Genomic DNA, 11,016 nt, shown 5'->3' on the forward strand with positions numbered 1-11,016 from the left:
ACATTCACGTCCTTCCATATTAATGAAAGAACTGCTGAAGCAAAAGTATGAAATTGTATGTACAGTTGTTGTTAAAGTCGAGGAAATACACAACAAATTGATACTTCAACTTTGGGAGCAAAATAATGAAAGAAGAGGGCAGGAGAGAGAGGTTTAGTGTATTTATCTACTTAAAAGCCAGATTATATGTAGTGTCAATCATAACTAAAATCAATTTGCAGGGTTTTTTTTAAGGAAAAGATCATTGTGAAAGTCAGCCATGCTTAAAATTAAAGAAAATCCTATTTGTGTCTTACGCAATCAGAAATGGTCTAAGAACAAAATCATCCATGTGAAAAGTAAAAATAGATTTCCAATATAATTTATTGCAGCGGGCCTAGTGGTTCTCTAACCAATATGCTGAGATCTGATTTCGCTACAGAAATTTAACAGAATCAGTCAGTATCAGTATGGCACAACTGAAGACCATGTCATTACCTCCATACTCTTCAGTGGAGGTTCTCAAATTCAGTGAAGTACAGGACAGACACAGTCTTGATGCATTTTTTTAGCATTTTCTGATCTATCAAAATTTTATTGATACCTTACAGAGTATCATTCAGTGAAAAAAAAAAAAAAAGAATAGGAAAAAGAAAAAGGAGGTAAGAATGAAAAAAGGGAAAAATACCCGAGAACAAAACAAATGTTGAACAATTGTAACCCTACTCTGGGAGAGCAGCAGATATGTGATAGGCTGTGAATTCTCATGCGAGCATAAGGAGAACAGTGATCTTGTCACACTAGGGAGAAATCAGTTATGACTTTGATAGCAGTAGCAGAGAAAAAATTATGTGTTTGCAAAAGTGGTTTAAATATTCAGAAAATACTTGACTGTATTAACCACCATGGAATACTAAAGTGGGTTCAGCTGAGATGCACTGTACTCAAAAAAAGAAAAAAGCTTTCTACTTTTACCACATCCTTGAGAAATTAACAGAAATGTACGTATGGTAGTTTAAAAAAGATGCAGGAATTTTAATATAAACACCTAAATGTCAAGTTAGATTCTGTGGTTTGGGGAAAAAGAAGGAAATCAACATATAATCTGTAATTTACTTGCTTTACCACTGGATGGTGCTCATATTTCATGTGTGTTGTTAAAATGGCAATTTCAGGAGTTTTGAAACGGGCAGAATAATGTATTTTTATTCTCTACCAAGACAGAACTCTGTAGAATAATCATGGTCTTTCTAAAGCTCACAGCTTTACTAATCTGTTCCTTCTGCTGCTTTCATAATTTGGTTTTTATTTTCAAAAAGGAAAGACTAAACAAATCTTTAATGCTAACAAAAGCAATAACACGCTATCAGTGTCCTGTTGCCAGGTAGTACACTTTTGGTTCTTGAGAGCAAGCAATAGCTTCTTCATTCAGTATTTTGAAAGAAGTACTTTCAAAACTTACTATGTTTTGCTTTTTTGGTTGGTTTGTTTTTTTGTGAGGGTTTTTGTTTTGTTTTGTTGTTTTGTTTGGGTTTTTTTAAATATCCTATTACTTACTAGTCTCATTTCTTAAATTAGCAAATTTATTAGTTGACAAATTAATTAGTGGAATAAGAGAATCCCAGGGGACAGCAAGGAGCCCTCAGAAGGGGCAGCAGCAGCAGAACTGACTCAAGCCTGTAACTTAGCTTCTGAGGAAAGGAGCTACTGAGATGTCTGGTAGTGTTTTGAAAGTAGTACAGCTAGTAAAACATGACTTGAGCAACTGTTTAACCATTTTGCTAAGGAAGGTGTAAAGTATTTCTCACTAGCTCTGACAGAGCCAACATGCCTTCCATTTATACTGTATTCATCATTATTGCTAAATGAAAAATATTAAAGACACTCTTGCCTGAAATCAGCATCAGTATATGTCTTTGTTGATTTTTTCTCAACAAAGTGCACAGAATGGCAATGAAAGTTCCCATGGCATAGTCTATTAATTGGGATGTTAAGATAAATAATATATTCAGTGAAAAAACAAATGTAAACATTATCCTTTTTTATTCAGTATGTTGTTTTCTGGTTTTGTGATGTCCTCCGAGTGTCTCATGTCCAACCCAAACTCAACAGGTGGAAAAAGAAGAATGTGTTTTCCAACACTAGAAGTTCAAGAATATGAACTACTCTATTAACTGAAATAAGTTGAACTAATTGCTGAAAAGAAAATTGGTTTGAAAAGACAAAAGAAATTTCCTTCAAAGCAAGTCCAATTGATTTTTGATTCAAGCAAAAAAGGAAACATATGCAAAAGAAGAGTCAGATTTGCAATCCTGCAAATACAGACTTAAAAAACATCAAAAGACTGATAAAGGGGACTGGAACTGAAACCGAACACATTAAAAGAAGGGAGAAGGAAAAAGATACTGCTTAAATAAGGCTCTTTCATAAATGACAAAGTGTAAATTGAAGAGGCAGTAGGTGATTGGAAAGATTGAGGTATAGGAGAAAAAAGGACTTCATAAAGAAAACAGATTTTGATGGCAGTGTGAAGTATGGTGTAATCAAGCCTTCAGAAGAAGTAGTCTTCAGTTACATATAGCTGTTAAACAGAAGTATGAATCAAAGGTAGTTGCAGTTTTGTTAAGCCTAGGAGAAGAAGGAGAAAAGAGGAATGAATCGGGAGAGGAGAATGCTGGGCTGGGAAGAAAGACTTGGACAGTGTCAGAATCAATTTCGCTTCAAGTACTCAAATGCCTTTGACATACTGAAAAGCTTAGTTATTTTTCATAAAGTATTTTGAGATGTTCTGGGGAAAGATGTTAAAGAAATGCAGCCTTCCAAAATTATTCCATTTTAGTTGTCTGATTTGAGGACAGGGTAACTATCAGGGTAAAATAGAAGCTAAAAGTTATGCCATAAATTTAAAGTTTAAGGAGAAAAATAATTACTTTAAAGCACAGAAAGCTCAATGTATGATGATATGAGGTGAAGAAAAATGAGTTTGTGACTCAAAGCTCTGAGACGGAGACCACAGTGTTTTACTGTGATTTAGCATTGTAGTAAATCTCCTGAGCATTTGCCTTGCATCAAGGATATGAATAGAACCTGCCATTACTCACAGACTTGAAATTAACCAAAAACTCAAAGCACCTAAATGATATGCATTTTACTGCCTGGTCCCTGGAATGGAAACCAGATACCCAGCCTCCCATATGCAGTGCATCTGGGCAGTGAAGTGTTCCAAAATGATATGCCTATAAATGGGCAACATTTGGTGTGAGACTTAAGTGTGACAACCCCTTGTTATCACAAAAGAAGAAACTGAGGCACTCTGGAGAAACTGCCAGATGGAGAGGTGAGACATTAATGTCTGTGCATCGCTACAGAAATTGAATGTTCAACTCTGTTCAAATATGAAATACTTTGAATAAATCTGTGTCTAATTACATGGATATTGTATATAATAAAGTTGTCATGAATGTTCTGCTCTCCCATAGGCAGCAAAAACATAAAAGACAAACTGCTTACCTGGCACAGAAAAATAGAGTGGCTTGCGAAAATGTTGCAAACATTATATGTACACATTCCTTGTATCTATACGTATACTTAAACTTATATCTAGCTACAATTCACCTTACTTTCTGAGAGAAAAGCAAAAAGGGGATAGAAGAATTGGCACTTAAGGATCTGCCTTTACTCCTCAGGGGGGTTTACTTTCAAATAAGTTTAATGTTACTCCATAAAGAATCTTCAAAGCAGCAAAAAGCAAAAGGCAAGGTCAATAGATATAGAAGGAGGTTTTGAATTAAAAAACCCAAGAAGGTTCTTTAGACTCATTTTGAAATTTCATAAGAAACTCTCAAATTTTCCCCAGACCTCAGATCCCCTAGGGTCAACTTAACAAGGCCTCCATAGACCTTGTAGATGTTGCAATGCAAGGTCAGTCTCTCACACATCTCAATTCACACATTGTTATAAGCTTCCTTTTGATTTTGATTTCTCTCTGCTGCCCTAGGATTTCTCAGATGTTTCCCATTTTCACCACAGGCTGCACAAAAAGCTTTGCTGACACAATGGATGTGGTGCTGCGGACAAAGGAAGGCAAGGCTGAGAGCAGAAATTGCTTAGACCTGCACTGACACCAAAGAAGGAAACATGGGATTTTGGTTTCAGTTTTAGAAACGTTCAGTACTCTGTATGAAAACTATGTTATGAACAAATAAACAATAGCAAGAACAGGTAGCCTCTTAAGGGTTTTAGATAATTTGGAGCTGTCAGATAGCTGAAAATTAGACAACACATGGCGTACAGATAGTATGGCTAAATAGTCATGTAAAAAACACTGGTGGCACTTCATAACAATCACTAAATAACAACAGAATGGACTGAATTGGAATTCTCAAGCTTCTTTACACAGTCTTTTTCTTCTGTTTTTCAGGGATAACTTTTTCTAGCCTTCCGTGTCTGTCTTTTACCCATTACAGAATCATCAACCTTCAGGACTCAACAATTTGTTGAAGCACCTGGAGCTTGCAGAAGCAACTTAACATCATTTATCACACACACATACAAATGACTTTCAAATTACCTGCATTTGTTTTCCTCATTGCCTTTGCAGTTTGAATGCAGACAAGCTGAGTCTGTATTGCTGTACTAGACAAAACACTTGTGCCAGCACTGCACAGGTCAGAAGGAGTCTGGTCCAGATCACAGTATGACTGTGTACACATGCTGCTTCTCTTGTATTGTCTGGGTAAAGGACACAGGCATCTAATTCTTATTCTCTGAAACGCTTCAAACCATTCTTAGATGGAGCACCTGTTTTGGGATGTGCTGAACAAGCAACTGAACAAATCTAGCAATTAAGTGAGGAGGAGGGAGGTTGTTTTTTATCTTCCTACTCTTAGTCCTCCCCTCTTTGGCATTCATCAGACATTCACAGACAGATCCATTTCATTAGCCCAGCAAACTGCTTCACTTTTTATTCCAGTTTCTCTTTTGTTATACTGTGAATCAAAGTGATTGCTCACAAGGATGTAATGAGTGCAAGCACGGATGAAGGAGAAAGGAGGTGCTGTACAGTCAGGAAAGGAACAGACAGTTGGAGTGGGATAGGGGATGGACCTCTCTCTTGTAGTACTAATGAAATTATTATATGTACTCAATCATGTAACATTAGACCAAGACAGAGATGCATGACTGCATAATCTAAATTTTGGCCTAGTAGGAGCAATTCTCAAACTCCCTATATAATTAAAAAGCCTATCTTATGTGTACATGAACTTTCATACTATATATTGAATTAGTAAAACACATTAAAGCATGTTATTAGTCTCTGGAACAAGTTGTGAGGGATATGTTAGTGCCTTGTCATGTCTTCAAAGTGAATATAATAATTTGCTACTCCTTTATTTTTTAACTCTGCTTGCTTGCTGCTGCTAAACTGACTCAATAAGTTCCTCTGTTTTGAATTGTGATTGAGTGTGCTGTTGACCTTTCATCATCACAGTCATAATACTGAATAGTTAATTTTATTTAACGGTATAACATTACTTAGCTATGGGAAACCATTTCTTTAAAGACTGCAAATGTGTCTAAAATCAGATCTGAGAGTTGACTCCTAGCACATTTACAGATGTATATGAAGTTTTGAGTGCTGCCCAGGTAAAATACTTTAGGAACTCAGCATGTGGTATAACAGATTTTAAGACTATGTCTAGAAATGAAGAAAAATGGGTTTTTCTTCAGGCAAGGTACTGACAGACAGTGCTACAGGTAAACATATTCATCGGGAGATACTGTTCCCTCAAGACAATGTTTTACTGAGCTAGTAGAAATGAGTACTCAGCTTTAGTGAGACCTAGATGTAATTCTTTAATGTAAATAGAACAAAAGCCAGTGAAACCTCATCTGGTCTCAGAGATTTTGAACAGTCTTACAATTGCTCTTTATGACGGAAGGGAATTGTGGGGTAGCATCACTCCATCCCCCAAGTCTGCATCTTCCTAACCCCAGAAGATTTATGACAATTATTAAAACAGGGAAAAAAATGCAGAAGCAACAAAATGAGTCACTAAATGAGATGCTCAGTTATATTCCTCTCCACTTTCCTTTTTTAACAGACAAAATTCAGGAGTAAATCCCTCCAAAACTGAGAAATAATGCCTCCCTTCAGTTTTTTTGTTTATATTATTTTAAGGAGGTGAGTCAGGTGATGCATAATAAACCAAATGGATTAACCCCTCGTTTTGTTGGATGCAAGTTAATCTTAAGGGAAAATGTGATATTTCATGCTCTGTATATACTAAAAAAAGGAAGGTCTTGAAAGTGGGACAGAAGATTTAAGCTTTAAACTTCTGTTTTCTTTAATGGGTGTCACACAGCTTAACCCTGTGAAAACATGTCCTTAAACAACCATTAAGGAGGAAGATTTTGATTTTTAAATCTTTCATGTACTACGCATCCTGGCTTGCATGTCACATAATTGTGCCAAACTGTGCAGTGTGTGCCAGTATCTTTTTCATTTTCAGTGCTCTGGCCCCTAATTTGTGTTGGCAATTTAGTCTTGAACTAATATAGCTGCATCATCACCAGCATTAGAAAAAACTCATCTGTGCTGGCAAGTACATCCTCTCCACATGGAGGAGACAGTTCTACTGGTTGATAGGTGCCATTAAGACTAAATTATTCTAATTTTAAAAATCTTTTGCCAAGACAATATCTTACATGGGAGGGAAGAGTATACTTGTAGGTCACTGTATATGTGATATTTCCCCACTTTTAACTTTTCATTTCTATCTTTCTATTAAAAAAAAAAAAGGAATAAAAACAGATTTGGGAATTAATTCTAGTCAGGCCAGATTTTTTACCAAACCTTTGAAATTGTCATCTTTGTAATGAGTAATGCTTGGTAATACTGTAAAACCCTCCAAATCAGTATGAATGAGGATTCTTCTGGTGCAGATAGAGCTGTGCAATTTCCATGAGATTCATCTCCTTCCCCTGACCCTGGAAAGGGGCCAGATGACAACCTAGAGGAGTCAGGACACTGCCAGCAACTGGGAATGAAGGAATAAGGGTTGTTACTGCTGCTGGAAACAAGTGGCAGTGCATAGGATGTTGCACAACCTACACAGGTCTTCCCTCTTTCCTGAAGTTGAAACACTAACTCCCCAGCAGTTAAAACCTATGAAAATGCAAGAATAATTTAGATCATTTTAACCCCTTCCCAGAACTGTGAGACCCATGGTGCACATTTCCTGTTTTGTTTTTTTTTTCTTATTTTTTTAGTTTAAATCTGTACTGGCACAAAGCTCTCATGAAATAGGATGTTTGATCTCCATTTTACAGGGAAGAAAAAGACTAGAAAAAACACAAATTATGTCTGTGACAGGTTTAGAAATAAAGATCAGATCATGCTCATTGGAAAGGACAGAAAGAAGCTGACTTTGCTTATTAAGCCAAAGAAAGAAATGTGTCCTTACTTCTAAATGCATTTTGTGGGATTAGGAGACACCGGATACTTATACAATTTCACATGCCTAGTGCAGGGCTGACTGGTACTATAAGCCTTGGAAAATGTATTTACTGTAGGTTTTTATAGCAGTTTTTGAACTAACAGAAGGAGCAGGCAGTTACCTAGTTTAATTGAGGGGTTTAGCTATCTCTTTTTTTCCCCTAGTATTTTCTCTTTTAAGATGGAAATAAATTAATTGAGGATTTTTGCTTTAGAAGTAGAAAATTTAAATGCATGTTGACATTTCCTGATGGTGTAGAGTTAAATGTATCACCTGACTGTCCTTTGGGAGAATTGTGTTGAGAATAAGGTGCTGTACAGACAAGACACGTGGAACTGTGACATTCTGTGCACAAATGTCCAAACAGCTGAGCACCAAAAATAGGACAAGTATAGAATGCAAGCAAGCTTAAAGCCTGTTCCACACATGCAACAAATATCTACAAACAGTTGCTATAAATAGCTGTCAGAAGAGAATTCTTAAGGTCTGAGTACAGAATTATGGAATTATACATCAGAGAATACCAGTTCTAAACCTAATTTTGACAGAGATTATTTGTGTGACTTTATTTTATCTATCTTCTATCTGTCATTTTCTGTATAAAATATGAATATGTTGCAACACTGATCCTAATATTCCCATAAGAATAAATTTTTCACTGATACATTGAAGACAGTGAAAATAGGAGAGTGAGTATTCTTTTTGAGTTAGTAAAAGTTTTCTGGTTTTATATAGTTTCTTTCCAAGAAGGCATAAGGAATTCTAGCTGCACTTCAGTGAAGGAAAGTTATATCAGATCAGCAATGATAAAGTGCAAGGTCTCTTGAAGTCAGTATTGGACTCAGGCAGCTCTGCTTGCAGTCAGGAATCCCTTTACAGGCCTTTAGTTTCCATGGTCCTCCTTCTTGCCCTTCTTGCCCTTTTCCCACCTCATCAGTTGCCTGGCCTTCTAGTTGCAGAGCCTCATACCTGTTATAGAAGGTGCCAATTCTACATGTCAGATTCTGAGAAGGAGGAGGAACTTTCCTCCTGATACGTGCAGTGACCTGCTTCCAACCTTCATCTTTAATAGATCCTTGACTAACAGACTTTTGACTAATTACCCTGTAGGGTTCTGAGTCCAACCTGCTTCTCCACTGCAATGGAGGTTCAAGACTCTCGAGAGTCTTGAGACTGTAGAGTCTCTGAAAATAGTTGTTCTCTCTCTTGCTTTTTCACTCGAATAGTAGAAAGCCTGTTCACTTCCTCCTGTAGTTCCTTCACCTGGTGACACAGCTCTTCAACCACAGCACACCCTCTGCAAATGAACTGTTTGTTGGCCCCAGCCTCACCAAGAAGCATCAGGCACTCCTGACAACCTGTGACCTGGAGAGCTGCATCTTCCATCAGCAGGTCTGTCTGGAGGGAGGCCTCTGACAAGGATGGTACAGTGACTCTTACAGATGCAGGGGTTAAAGTTATGGATAAGATTATTCTGGGAGGTATTGAAAAACATCTGAAAGAAAACTCAGTCATTGGTCAGAGCCAGCACGGTTTCATGAGAAGAAATTCTGCTTATCAAACTTGATTTCATTCTATGACAAGGTTACCCACTCAGATGACCAACTGAAGCCAGTTGATGTAATCTTTCTGGATTTCAGTAAAGCTTTCAGTACTGTCTCTCACTGGATCCTTCTGGACAAAATGTCCAGCACACAGCTGGATAAACACATCATGTGGTGGGTGAGCAATTGCCTCATGAGTCGAGCACAGAGGGTAATAGTGAATGGGATAGCATCAAACTCGTGACCTGTCACTAGTGGGGTTCCACAGGGCTCCGTCTTAGGCCCTGTGCTCTTCAGTATCTTCAGAAATTACTTGAACATAGGACTGCAAGGGATACTAAGCAGGTTTGCAGATGACACAAAACTGTGAGGAGCTGTTAACTCCCTGGAGGGCAGGGAGGTCCTGCAGAGAGACTTTGACAAATGAGAGGACTGGGCAATCACCAACCATATGAAGATCAACAAGGGAAAGTGCTGAATTCTGCACCTGGAATGGGGCAACCCCTAATGTTCATACAGACTGGCAAATGAGATGCTGGAAAGCAGTGCTATGGAAAGGGATCTGCGTGGTCCTGATTGGCAGCAAGTTTAATATGAGTCAGCAGTGCCCTGGCAGCCAGGAGGGCCAAACGTGTCCTGGGGGGCATCAGGCAAAGCATCACCAATTGGTCAAGGGAGGGGATTGTTCCGCTCTGCTCTGCACTGGGGCGGCCTCACCTTGAATATTGTGTGCAGTTTTGGGCAGTACAATATAAGAAAGGTATTAAGCTATTAGAGAGAGTCCAAAGGAGGGCAACGAAGATGGTGAAGGGCCTTGAGGGGAAGTCATATGGGGAGTGGCTGAGGTCACTTGGCTTGTTCATCCTGGAGAAGAGGAGACTGAGGGGAGAACTCATTGCAGTCTACAGCTTCCTTGTGAGGGGAAGAGGAGCCATAGACACTGATCTCTTCTCTGTGGTAACCAGTGACAGAACCCAAGGGAGTGGCCTTGAAGAGGTTGGATATTAAAAAGAGGTTCATCACCCAGAGGATGGTTGAGCACTGGAACAGGCTCCCCAGGGAAGTGGTCACAGCACCAAGCCTGCCAGAGTCCAAGAAGTGTTTGGACAATACTCTCAGGCACATGGCGTGACTCTTGAAGATGGTCCTCTACAGGGTTAAGAGCTGGACTCCATTGTCCTTGTGGGTCCCTTCTAACTCAGCATATTCTGTGGCTTTTGCTCTCCACTAAAAACATTCACCACCATCTAACTTGGCCAAAACATAGATTTTTCATAGCCTGGGATCTAAGGTAATGCTCAGGTTGCTTATATCTTAAGCCACTTGTAGACATAAATATAGGCTTGCTCTTTCTCTGAAGGAAACTGGTTTTGCACTTCTGTAATTAGGTGCATAACTAATTTCACTTTCCTTTTTAATTAGTCTGTGGTTGTTTAGAACAAGGGCAGGAGTCATTGATCTACTGTTCAAATTTGCTACCAGTATCACCATACTGGGAGTGAAATCGTACAACCATGAAGTTGATCATTGTAATAACAATAAGAATGATCTGATCTGCAGAACAATAAAATTATGCCCCTCCCTAGGCAGAATGAGATTCAGGTAAATGAGATTCAGGTAAGTGAAATTAATTTTTTAACCTTTCAGGGAACAGTTTGTTAGCAAATGCAAAGTAAAATGGTAAAATACCAGCTGAGATTAACAGATTTGTGAACAAACGTAGATTTTCATTTCTTATTGGTCCATCATGGTATACTGTTAAAGTGCTTTGGGTCCAAAGATTTGCTGATAAGAGCAAAGATTCCAATCTGTGCAACACATCTGGAGGAACACTGCATATCTCTTGGGAAATAGATTAGTGAAGACAGAAATATGGATTGGTACAGAGACAGATAGATCAGTCAATGCTCATGAGAACCATTCTTCTCGGTGTCAGAAATGCCTGAGAGTTGCCTATGACACTGATCTGTTTCCTCCATTATGGTAGTATAAAG

This window comes from Empidonax traillii, unplaced genomic scaffold, assembly GCF_003031625.1.
Source record: "Empidonax traillii isolate 1590-97213 ecotype Southwest subspecies unplaced genomic scaffold, ASM303162v1 scaffold1088:size398232, whole genome shotgun sequence".
Lineage (NCBI taxonomy): Eukaryota > Metazoa > Chordata > Aves > Passeriformes > Tyrannidae > Empidonax > Empidonax traillii.